Source organism: Siphateles boraxobius, unplaced genomic scaffold (genome assembly GCF_051911475.1).
Source record: "Siphateles boraxobius isolate OS27281-9 unplaced genomic scaffold, OSU_SipBor_1 23, whole genome shotgun sequence".
Taxonomy (NCBI): Eukaryota; Metazoa; Chordata; class Actinopteri; order Cypriniformes; family Leuciscidae; genus Siphateles; species Siphateles boraxobius.
In genome coordinates this window covers 302,335-314,754 of record NW_027508844.1, presented here as the reverse complement: position 1 = coordinate 314,754, position 12,420 = coordinate 302,335, and the positions used below count along the sequence as shown (strand labels likewise).

Sequence of the window (12,420 nt, the reverse complement as noted above, 5' to 3'; positions counted from 1 at the left end):
GGCAGTACACCATTAACAGCCACGCGTACTGGGGCACGGGTGGCGGTTTTGGTGGTGGGGTGCACATGCGCACGACACCTCGCGACGTGAAGGGCTCCATGACGCTGAGGTAGTGTATGGACCGCCGCATCCAGGCCTCTGTGTGTGCCTCACAGAGTTTTTTGTACAGCTGCGTGGCGCTGTTCCCCCGAGTACGCTCACGCAGCTGGATGATTACCCGCCGGTCGCAGGCGAGCCTACAGAGAGGAGCACATCATGTGTTACAGAAGAGCCACACACAGACACACTGTGACAGTGTTCAGACAGGTACTTACTTGTAGGTGAGGATTGCCGGCAAGAGGGCGCAACACACAGACACACTGTGACAGTGGTCAGACAGCTACTTACTTGTAGGTGAGGATTGCCGGGAAGAGGGCGCCACAAACAGACATACTGTGACAGTGTTCAGACAGCTACTTACTTGTAGGTGAGGATTGCCGGGAAGAGGGCGCGATGCCCCTCTCCCAGCTGACCCACGACCTCCTGCGACCAGGCAGCTACCTTCCTCTTACACCGACGGCACTCCAGGTACTCGGTGGCCATCAAGTACCAGCCGTCGATGTCCAGGACCCTCCGGATGGTCCTGTAGAGCCCACACTTGGTGAGGGCCCTATTACAGCATGTCGGCCGGACGCCCCACAGACGCAGGGGCGTCCAGAGGAACAGCCGACACGCGAAGAAGGCAGCTGGTGAGGCGGGTGGCTGAGTGTAACTCGGCCGGGGCTGAGGGGGGTCCCACCACAGCTTGAGGTCTGTGGTGAGTTTGGTCCTCCCCTCGCTGTCTGTCTTGAACAGCTCCCGGCCGATCCACTCCTGCTCTTCCACGGTGAGAGCTGTCCGCCAGCTCTCAGGCAACCGGGACTGTGAGGGAAAAAAACAACACAAACAAACACAATGTAAGGAGGCTGAGAGGAGGTGCTACATGCAGTTTGACAGTCAACTTCACTGAGTTGTGCCGTCCATGAGTACGGGCACGGTGTGTGTGTGTCTGTGTTTGTGTTTGTACCTCAGCCGAAGCAGGAGTGGGCGTTGCGGGCTGCTCCACTTTCCTCTCCTTCTTCTTCCTCTTCGCCGGCGCTGGTGCCAGGGTGGCCTCCCCAGATGGCGTCTCCTCCACGGAGACGCGACGGGGCTCCTCCCTGGTCAACGCCGGAGCCCGAGCCGGAACCGCGAGCGTAGGTGGAGCAGCCGCAACTCGAGGTGGTGGCGGTGGGGGAGGGATGGAGGACAACGCCGGAGGAGGTGGAGATGGAGGCCTCACCACCAGCGGGAGAGTCTGAAGGACCTGTACGTGAGCTTCAGACACATTCACACACAACAAAATGGCATCAGCACAATGATAGTCATGGGGCAACACACAGGCAGGCAAGACTAAGTGAGTCTGAGTGTTAATGACGTGCAGCATGCCAGTGATTAGATGACGTGCAGAATGCAAGTAATTAGATGTACAGCATGCCAGTGATGGGGCAGATGGTTTAGTGCTACAAGGTGAATGTCAAGAGATGCAGCAGGGCCAAGGGAAGTAGACATGTGAAGGTGGTTAAGCAAATCTACATTGCCACTATGTTATACACATCTACCACCGACAAAGACGGCTACATTACCTGCCAAACCTACCTTTGGTCTTCAAGCATCAGCTGTAGAGACCAGTAAATGAAACCATTACAGTTAATACAAAAATACCGCCAGAAGAATATATATTGAGGGCAAATGTTACAGTGTGACGTGTCCAGTGTGGTGCCAGTTACCCGTTTCTAAGTCAGTGGCCATCTGGACCAGATCCTCGTCCGTCACCTCTGTGGGGGGGGGGGCGGCGGCGGAACCGAGGGGCACTGGTCTCTGACGGATGTAGACACCGCTGTGGGGTGGGAGGGCAATGGTTAGTTAATCCTGTACACTGAACCACTGTTGTGTTAAAGAGAAAGAAAGAGATCTACCTGGAACTGCAGGCCGTGCTGGTGTGGTCATCAGCTTCCTGACCTTGGCCTGCAGCTCACCTGGGGCCATTGGACGCCTTCCCAGTAGGGCCGAGAACATGGGAGCGATCGGCTTGCGCGGCGGCAGCGCGGTGGAAGCAGCGGCCTTGCTGGGGCCACTGCTGGTGGTGGGGGTGCTGCTGCTGCTGCTGCTGCTGCTGGTGGGAGGTGGGGGGGTAGCAGCCACCTCTGCCGACCGCTCCTTGTCTCGGCCCAGGATGTACTTCCTGGCGGCGTCCATCGAGGTCCCAGGCTGCGGTGTCTTCCGCCGTAGCCACTTGACAAAGCTGCAAGACAATGATCAAAGATTAACACGCATATCAACAAGTCACAGCACCCTGTCGACAGTTCACTGCCCTTCACCACAACAGGACTTACTTCTGGTGCTGCTTCTCCTTGGAGTCGTACAGGTCCTTCAGGGTGGCCTCCTTGTAGTCCCCAAAGCCAACAAGCGCCTCGCCCTCACACCCGGGCTGAGTGGCGCGAGCCCGGGCCTCCTCGTGCACCCGGTGGTAACGCAGCTGCTCAGCAAAAGCAGGGTGGGCGCACGAGTACCGGGCGAGTGCGTCCTTGTTGGCCATAAGGGGGCTGTCGGAGGCACTTTTCTCCCGCTCCCGCTGGTGGCTGGCAACCAACTGCGTGGTGTAGCCCACGTCGTTCTCCAGGAGCCAACGGAAAGTTTGACCCTGGTACTTGCCAAACTGGATGCTGTGGCAGCCCAGCACCAGCATGGGGTTACCAGGGTCACCGCCCTTGGAGACGACGTGGGCTTGGGCCTCCTTCTCCACCTCCTCTGGCTTCTTGGCCCTCGCAGCAGCGGCGGTCCCGCGTGGCCCCTTGGCGGCGATGAAGCCCGCCGCCTCATCAGAGGCCCGCAGGACAAGCTGCTGCGAGGCCGTGACTTTAAAATTTGCAAAAACCATCTCTACAATGACATAGCACAGCGTTAAGGGAGCATTACAGGTTAAACTACATGTTAATTGCCATATTAACAGGAATATCACACATAAGATTAATGATATACTAGTACTACACATTCACTATTGAAATATTAACGTTAAAAAATGAACATAACTTGACACAACAGGTAAATAATGACAGGTAAACAAACAGGCATATTGTTAATGCATAAAACATACACTTAAACTTTATATTTTGATTTCACGTGGTGATATTATAATCTTAAGGGTCTAAAGATACTAACTGTATGGTCTTTTCATCATTTAATTTTGTTTTCAGAGATCGTCACATGTTGTCCTGTTCATTTCCAATGCAATGGATTACATTACATTACATTACATGCTAGCGATCTCTCAAAATGTATTTAATCTTTGATCAGACTACCTGGTTATCTTCATTAGACCACGTAGATGTAGTTACTACAGTTTGGAGTCGAAATTCAAAGTGTAAATATGGTTTAAATGTGTTAACCGGACGCCTGACGTACGTTAACGTATCTTTAAATAACGTTATCAAAACCAGCGATTGACAGCATAATACATCGACAAATTCCATGTCAGTACATTGTAAAAGTACTCTGGGAAGACAATGTTATGTCAGTACATTCGTAATATTCTATTTATTTTTGTTTTACTCACTGACTCACTCGTTGACTCGTTGTCCCCACATGGAAAGAAACTATATGGGGATATATGCGCATATATGAAACCTATATGCAGTTTATATGCACATATATGCTACATATATACAGCATATATGCACATATATGCTAATATATATGCTGCATATATGCGTATATATGGCACATATAGGCAAAACTGAGGTGCATATATGTGCATATACAGGCCATATAGGTCTCCTGTATTGCTTCTTTATATCCACATATAAGCCCTATATGTGCATACATGTCTCCTAGCTCATAGCAGGATCTGGTCATTTTTTAGCTCATACCTCACTTTGGCAACTGTCATACATGATGCCTAGCACATATTTTATATTATCAAGGCAATAAGAACTAACTAAAAAAAGAAATTATGCAAGAACTGAATGTGCAAACATGTGAAATTGGTATCACATGTAATTGGCATGTTATGGAATTTAATTATGGCAATTAAGTGAGAGGAGATGGAAAGCTATGGGAAAGCCATTTACAAGGTCAATTCTTTCTTGTATGAAGATAGTGGAAAAGAAGGAAATAACAAAATGGTTGTCGTTTTTCTATTTTGTCAATCAAGCCCTTTTTCCAATTTCAGGTCACTTCCAGATTCACATTACAGCTCATAGGCCTACACATCCACACATTCACCGTTACATCCACCAAATGCAATGCAAAATGCAATGTTTTCTGTATTGTCTTAATGCAGTTTCGAGATGAATATGGCTGAAAGGTCATTACAGTCTAAATGTAGCAACAACAAAAAAAAGAACATAGAACATACATTCAAGTAATCATCATCATCATCATCATCATCATCGTCATCATCATCATCCCATCTATCTGAGCATTTCACTGTGGTTAATGAATTTGAAGACAAGCATGTATTTTAGTCTGTAAAGTTTTTAAAAAATCGAAAAGCTCAAAGATCTGAATCGTAAGTATTCCTAATTTTAATATTTATTAGCAGGGTTTTTTCTGGAGATGGATATTGTGGTGGCAGAGAAGTATAAACTTAGAAATTGTATGGGCTGAAAGTTTAACACGTGTTTGGCAAAATAAATGCTATGATGTTAGCTGAGAGTAGTGTGGGTGCTCATATAGCCGTTGATAAGATTCAAATTAGAATTATATTTATTTGTCTCTTTCTGGAGGAATTCGTAGAGGGTTCACAAAAGTCATGGCCTAGAGAATACAGTTCATGAGTACACACACTTCTCTGCCTTCAACGGCTCAAGAAGGCAATCGGCTCTAGAAAAAAACCCTGGGGAATTTGGGAGAAATATATATGTTTTAATTGCGTTCACAAACAGGTTTCCTCTGCAGAGCCTTATGAATGGGCTTTGGAGGGTTGTAGCTTGCGTTCACAGCTGCAGGAAATGTCTTTCGAAGAGTAACGTTAGAGTTGCTGGGTGCTATTTTGATTTAGTGATTGTAATTGTTTTTTTTTGTTTTTATATATAACCTCTTTCTAGAAATCCCTCAAATGAAAAGTGACCTCGCCATTATTGCTCAAAAGGTAAGTTCCTCTGTTTTTCATTGCTTTTTAAAATTGTTTCTCAAGCAGATCTGTAGAGACTTGTGATGTTGGGCTGATTTATAGTGTTAATTATTTGATGTATTTGCACTTTAATTTATTGAAGAGAATAACTATATTTTTCTTCTATGAACAAGACTGGAAGGAGTCCTGTGGAGGATCTAGATTCCCCCTTCTCGACTTTTGGAGAAGTGCAACCGGTGAGTAACCCCCTTGCATTTGTATTTATTTATTTAGTTTACTTGTTACTCAAACAGAGCTATATGGATTTTTATGATGTTTGGCTGATTACTTTTGCATGTAACTTTAATTTATTGACATGTTTGATGTTTTCCAAGCCCCCCCTGTAAATAAGAATCTATAGTGGCTTGCTTGGATGAATAAAAATTGTTGTGGAGTTTTACTAAGTTTCTTTCTTCTCTAAGACTCCAGAGAGGAGACCGAGCCATTTAAAGAGAGTCCCATGGTGACTGAGTGCTTTCGAGAGACACCACAGGTGTGTGTAACCCGTTTATACCTCAGATTTTTCTGTACTTATTTTACTTAAGGCTCCAACTGAGCTATAGGGATTTTTATGTTGGGATAGTTAGTGGTAATATGTAATTTACTTGCCCCATATGCATAAAATTGTTGAAGTTTTACAATTGTTGAGTTTAACAATGTTTTTCTTCTCTAACAAGACTGCAGCAACAGCTGAGACATCAGCGAAAACACAGGTGGGTAACATTATTTAGGAAGGATGGGTATAAACTGTGTGTTTGTAGGAGCCAATTAGTGTTATACGAGACAATCATACTTTCCTCCTGCACCCATTCGCTCCTCTCCACCCACTGTCTTCTCCTTCCCTACTCTCCATCCAACCTCCTCCTCTCTATTATTATATTATTATTATTATTAACTATTGGGAAGCTAAAAATAAGAATCAATATGAAACATAAAAACCTTTTCTAAAATTTGTCAATAAATTAATATTGTGATGTGAAATTATTTTTCAGATTGAAGTTATGAAGGGCTCTGGGGTGTTTTGCCAGGCCTTGCCACCTCTGCTACTGCCATGGTGTGGAATCTGCTGCTGGGCACCTTTTGATTTGGAGACTTTGCTAAAAAGCAACCTGAATGGTACAAAACAACATGTTCCTAATCTCTTCTGTCCTTGAAAAAAACAAAAAACAAGTCAGTCATATTCTGTGGAATAAATTATGTTTGTGTGCGGGCATACCATTGCTTTTTTACTTGCCATTTTTGTATTTCCTTGCACCTCAAATAAAAGTGATGTGTATATAAAAAATAATCTCTTGTTTTCACCACCTTCATTTTACCCCCCTTTCATAATAATTTTGAAATATTACTTTAAGGTGGGAAGCCAACCTGAGGGAATGGTGAGCAGCTGGTCGCCCTTGACCAAATTAAAAAGGCAGCCATTATTGGTGAGTAAATGCATAATGCGTTGAGAAGGGAAAACAAAACTTTTAAGACTTTATAAGTTCACTACTTTAACCATAGCCTACTAGTATCAATGTTTATTAGGCATCAATGGAGACTGTATTAGATAGGGCACCCATTATTGTTACTGTATCTGCTTGTAACCTATAATACTAATTCATTGCTTAATCATTTCTTGATCCTACCTTTCCTTTTCTAAAGCCACATTTCTGAATTTTTCCTATCCATGAATTTTCTCTGCTTTGGATGCACATGATTGACCGTGTGACTGTTAACAATGCAGTCCCCATGACGGACGTGCATATGAAAGAACGATGCCGCTAGAAAAAAGGGGGGGTGATGTTTCCAATCAGAATTTCTTTCAGATTTAGCAGAATCCAATCAGAATCTTCCAATTGACGTGTTTACATGACGCATTTTTTATTATGATCAGCCCTTTATCCAAAATATGTGTCCAATCGCAGCTGTACTGTAAGCACTTTGGGTTCCTGATGAAGCACTATATTATTATTATTATACTGTCTTATTATTTTTGTCTTCTCTAGATGCTACATTGAAGAAGTGGCCGGCAGCCAGCCGAGGACAGATAGGCAGATCTATCAATTCGAAGCTCACAGAGCTGAGAAGATCAACAAGATAAATTGGGGTTTTTTCTGTTCAGTTTTTTGTCTTATTTTTGTTCTTGTAATATTTGATTGTTCTTAAGTAAATAAATAATTAAAATCTCTACATCTTGGGCTATTATTTATGTTGCCTAGTAGCTATGGATTTTAATAATTATACTAATATATAGGTAACATATAGCTGCATATATGCACCTATATAGGTACATATATGCACATGTATATGCACCTATATAGGTACATATATGCAGCTATATATGTACCTATATAGGTGCATATATGCAGCTATATGTTACCTATATATTAGTATAATTATTAAAATCCATAGCTACTAGGCAACAAAAATAATGTACCTATATAGGTACATATATGCACATGTATATGCACCTATATAGGTACATATATGCAGCTATATATGTACCTATATAGGTACATATATGCACCTATATAGGTACATATATGCACATATATATGCACCTATATAGGTACATATATGTACACATATATGTACCTATATAAGTACATATATGCACGTATATATGTGTACATATATGCACGTGTATATGTGTACATATATGTGCATATATGCACATATAATATAGGAAAACGGCCAATTTTATATATGTCACATATATTAAAATCCTATATCAAAACCTATATTAAAACATATATGTTTATATAGGTTTTTTCCATGTGGGTCAGTTGCTTTGGTGGTTGCTATGACAAACGCTTGATTATACTAACCGCTGATTGGCCCAAAACGCTCGACAAACGCTTGAGTATACTAACCGTTGATTGGCCCCCAAAACGCTCGACAAACGCTCGACAATACGAGCTGCTGATTGGCTCAAAACCGAAAACGCTCGACAAACGCTCGACAATCCGAGCTGCTGATTGGCCCAAAACCGAAAACGCTCGACAAAGGCTCGACAATCCGAGCTGCTGATTGGCCGTCATCCAGAGAACATTGCTGGGCACAGAGCGCGAAAGGATGACACGCAAATCCGTGAAGCGCTCCATATTTTTGCAGCTGTGATCAAAGCCTGCTTCACTGGACTTGATTCATCCCCTCCTGCCACTCTTTGTTTTCATTCTTGTTCTCTTGTGTCAAGAACTGGTGCATCTCCAATGTCTATAGCGCACTCTCAGTTTTCCTGCCAATTCTTTTTTTATGCTTGTACTCTGGGGCCATCGACAAGTGTATCCACTCACTTTCTTCAGCAGATGCCGTTGGGGAACAGGGTTTGACCACAAAGGCAATATCTTTTCCCTTCAAGGTGAGTCACAGAACACCACTGAAACAGAACAATACATTCACACAGAGCAAACTTGAGCTAAAATAAACTTCTAGTTATGATGTTTTCACATTTTTATCATACAGTGACCAGCGGTGCTGTAAATACCTAAAGAGTTACATATGCCAAGTAGGAATACGTGTAAATGTGGAAAAACATACATGTGGTGTGATTGAACTTCAAGACCCTAGGCACAGTTGTCTATAAATGCAGCAATCATGAGAACAGCTAAATGAAAATACACAACAGCAACCCATCAAAGTTTACAACTCTTGATTAGTTTGAATGCATGATAGCCTAGTGAATGAATTACAAAGTGTGTGAATATGTATCCTCTGGAAGGCAGGCTACACTAATAAACAAGTTTTTTTTAAAGTGGTGAAATGGCTCGCTGGGCTCTACCACCTTGGTGAGGACTTGCTGGGCCCCCAGGTCTGCATATGCCTCAAATTATCGGAGCCGTTTTGCTTGTTAAGGCAGCGCCTATGCTGAAAGGAGACCGATTTAGAGAAAAAATCAAAGAATAAATCAAATAAAAAAATCTGTGAAGTCCTTTAAGGTTTTGTTTCCGACGTGTGTCAGAGGGCCTCTACCTCAAAGTCTCCAGAGGATTAATTCCTCCTGCTGCAGTTCGTGTCGAGTTACGGCGAGTGCATGCAACGGTGGCGCAAACGGCTAAGCACTTTCCGTTTTTCTGCCAACTCGATTTTTTCTCGAAAAGCTGGAGGACACAGCCCATTCAGAGCTTGTATTTTGGTACCATCCATAAGTCTGCCCACCCCATTCTTTCAGTAGATGCTCTCATACATCATGGTGGAATTGGCCATGTATGAACCCTAAAGCTCTAAGATGTCCTATTCTTAAACTGATTGCGCACTCTCAGTTTTCCTGCCAACTCTTTTTTTTATGCTTGTACTCTGGGGCCATCGACGAGTGTGTCCACTCCCTTTCTTCAGCAGATGCCGTTGAGGAACAGGGTTTGACCACAAAGGCAATATCTCCAATGTCTATAGCGCACTCTAAGTTTTCCTGCCAACTCTTTTTTTTATGCTTGTACTCTGGGGCCATCGACAAGTGTGTCCACTCCCTTTCTTCAGCAGATGCCGTTGGGGAACAGGGTTTGACCACAAAGGCAATATCTTTTCCCTTCAAGGTTGAGTCACAGAACACCACTGAAACAGAACAATACATTCACACAGAGCAAACTTGAGCTAAAATAAACTTCTACTTATGATGTTTTCACATTTTTATCATACAGTGACCAGCGGTGCTGTAAATACCTAAAGAGTTACATATGCCAAGTAGGAATACGTGTAAATGTGGAAAAACATACATGTGGTGTGATTGAACTTCAAGACCCTAGGCACAGTTGTCTATAAATGCAGCAATCATGAGAACAGCTAAATGAAAATACACAACAGCAACCCATCAAAGTTTACAACTCTTGATTAGTTTGAATGCATGATAGCCCAGTGAATGAATTACAAAGTGTGTGAATATGTATCCTCTGGAAGGCAGGCTACACTAATAAACAAGGTTTTTTTTTAAGTGGTGAAATGGCTCGCTGGGCTCTACCACCTTGGTGAGGACTTGCTGGGCCCCCAGGTGTGCATATGCCTCAAATTAGCTGAGCCTTTTTGCTTGTTAAGGCAGCGCCAATGCTGAAAGGAGACCGATTTAGAGAAAAAATCAAAGAATAAATCAAATAAAAAAATCTGTGAAGTCCTTTAAGTTTTTGTTTCCGACGTGTGTCAGAGGGCCTCTACCTCAAAGTCTCCAGAGGATTAATTCCTCCTGCTGCAGTTCGTGTCCAGTTACATCGAGTGCATGCAACGGTGGCGCAAACGGCTATGCACTTTCCGTTTTTCTGCCAACTCGATTTTTTCTCGAAAATCTGGAGGACACAGCCCATTCAGAGCTTGTATTTTGGTACCATCCATAAGTCTGCCCACCCCATTCTTTCAGTAGATGCTCTCATACATCATGGTGGAATTGGCCATTCGTGAACCCTAAAGCTCTAAGATGTCCTATTCCTAAACTCATTGAGCTTTTGCATCAATCATTGTGTCAAGCAAAGGTATGCAGAGGCGAGATGACTCGCTGGGCCCTACCACCTTGGTGATAGCTCGCTGGAACCCAAGGTGTAGATATGCCTTGAGCTGGGCACCAAACCTGTGCTTGCTAAGGCAGCACATATACTAAAATTGGATCGATACAGAGAAGATTAGCATGGCCCCTGCGAAAGGATGACACGCAAATCCGTGAAGCGCTCCATATTTTTGCAGCTGTGATCAAAGCCTGCTTCACTGGACTTGATTCATCCCCTCCTGCCACTCTTTGTTTTCATTCTTGTTCTCTTGTGTCAAGAACTGGTGCATCTCCAATGTCTATAGCGCACTCTCAGTTTTCCTGCCAATTCTTTTTTTTATGCTTGTACTCTGGGGCCATCGACAAGTGTATCCACTCACTTTCTTCAGCAGATGCCGTTGGGGAACAGGGTTTGACCACAAAGGCAATATCTTTTCCCTTCAAGGTGAGTCACAGAACACCACTGAAACAGAACAATACATTCACACAGAGCAAACTTGAGCTAAAATAAACTTCTATTTATGATGTTTTCACATTTTTATCATACAGTGACCAGCGGTGCTGTAAATACCTAAAGAGTTACATATGCCAAGTAGGAATACGTGTAAATGTGGAAAAACATACATGTGGTGTGATTGAACTTCAAGACCCTAGGCACAGTTGTCTATAAATGCAGCAATCATGAGAACAGCTAAATGAAAATACACAACAGCAACCCATCAAAGTTTACAACTCTTGATTAGTTTGAATGCATGATAGCCCAGTGAATGAATTACAAAGTGTGTGAATATGTATCCTCTGGAAGGCAGGCTACACTAATAAACAAGTTTTTTTTAAAGTGGTGAAATGGCTCGCTGGGCTCTACCACCTTGGTGAGGACTTGCTGGGCCCCCAGGTCTGCATATGCCTCAAATTATCGGAGCCTTTTTGCTTGTTAAGGCAGCGCCTATGCTGAAAGGAGACCGATTTAGAGAAAAAATCAAAGAATAAATCAAATAAAAAAAATCTGTGAAGTCCTTTAAGGTTTTGTTTCCGACGTGTGTCAGAGGGCCTCTACCTCAAAGTCTCCAGAGGATTAATTCCTCCTGCTGCAGTTCGTGTCCAGTTACATTGAGTGCATGCAACGGTGGCGCAAACGGCTAAGCACTTTCCGTTTTTCTGCCAACTCGATTTTTTCTCGAAAACCTGGAGGACACAGCCCATTCAGAGCTTGTATTTTGGTACCATCCATAAGTCTGCCCACCCCATTCTTTCAGTAGATGCTCTCATACATCATGGTGGAATTGGCCATTTATGAACCCTAAAGCTCTAAGATGTCCTATTCCTAAACTGATTGCGCACTCTCAGTTTTCCTGCCAACTCTTTTTTTTATGCTTGTACTCTGGGGCCATCGACGAGTGTGTCCACTCCCTTTCTTCAGCAGATGCCGTTGAGGAACAGGGTTTGACCACAAAGGCAATATCTCCAATGTCTATAGCGCACTCTAAGTTTTCCTGCCAACTCTTTTTTTTATGCTTGTACTCTGGGGCCATCGACAAGTGTGTCCACTCCCTTTCTTCAGCAGATGCCGTTGGGGAACAGGGTTTGACCACAAAGGCAATATCTTTTCCCTTCAAGGTTGAGTCACAGAACACCACTGAAACAGAACAATACATTCACACAGAGCAAACTTGAGCTAAAATAAACTTCTACTTATGATGTTTTCACATTTTTATCATACAGTGACCAGTGGTGCTGTAAATACCTAAAGAGTTACATATGCCAAGTGGAAAAAAATGTGGAAAAACATACATGTGGTGTGATT

At 43.4% G+C, this 12,420-nt stretch overlaps 1 protein-coding gene, 1 long non-coding RNA gene and 1 other non-coding gene across 3 annotated transcripts in view; 2 read left to right on the top strand and 1 right to left on the bottom strand.

Moving 5' to 3' along the window:
* The window catches only part of LOC143747602 (transmembrane 4 L6 family member 1-like), a 484,334-nt gene that overhangs the window by 203,791 nt on the left and 268,123 nt on the right, over positions 1-12,420 (bottom strand). The window lies entirely within an intron of this gene.
* LOC143747583 (uncharacterized) lies at positions 5,093-5,657 on the top strand. The gene is made up of 3 exons (XR_013206761.1): positions 5,093-5,149; positions 5,305-5,367; positions 5,593-5,657. It is a non-coding gene; the product is annotated as an uncharacterized LOC143747583 (long non-coding RNA).
* Positions 10,703-10,809, top strand: LOC143747612 (U6 spliceosomal RNA). The gene has a single exon (XR_013206771.1). It is a non-coding gene; the product is annotated as a U6 spliceosomal RNA (small nuclear RNA).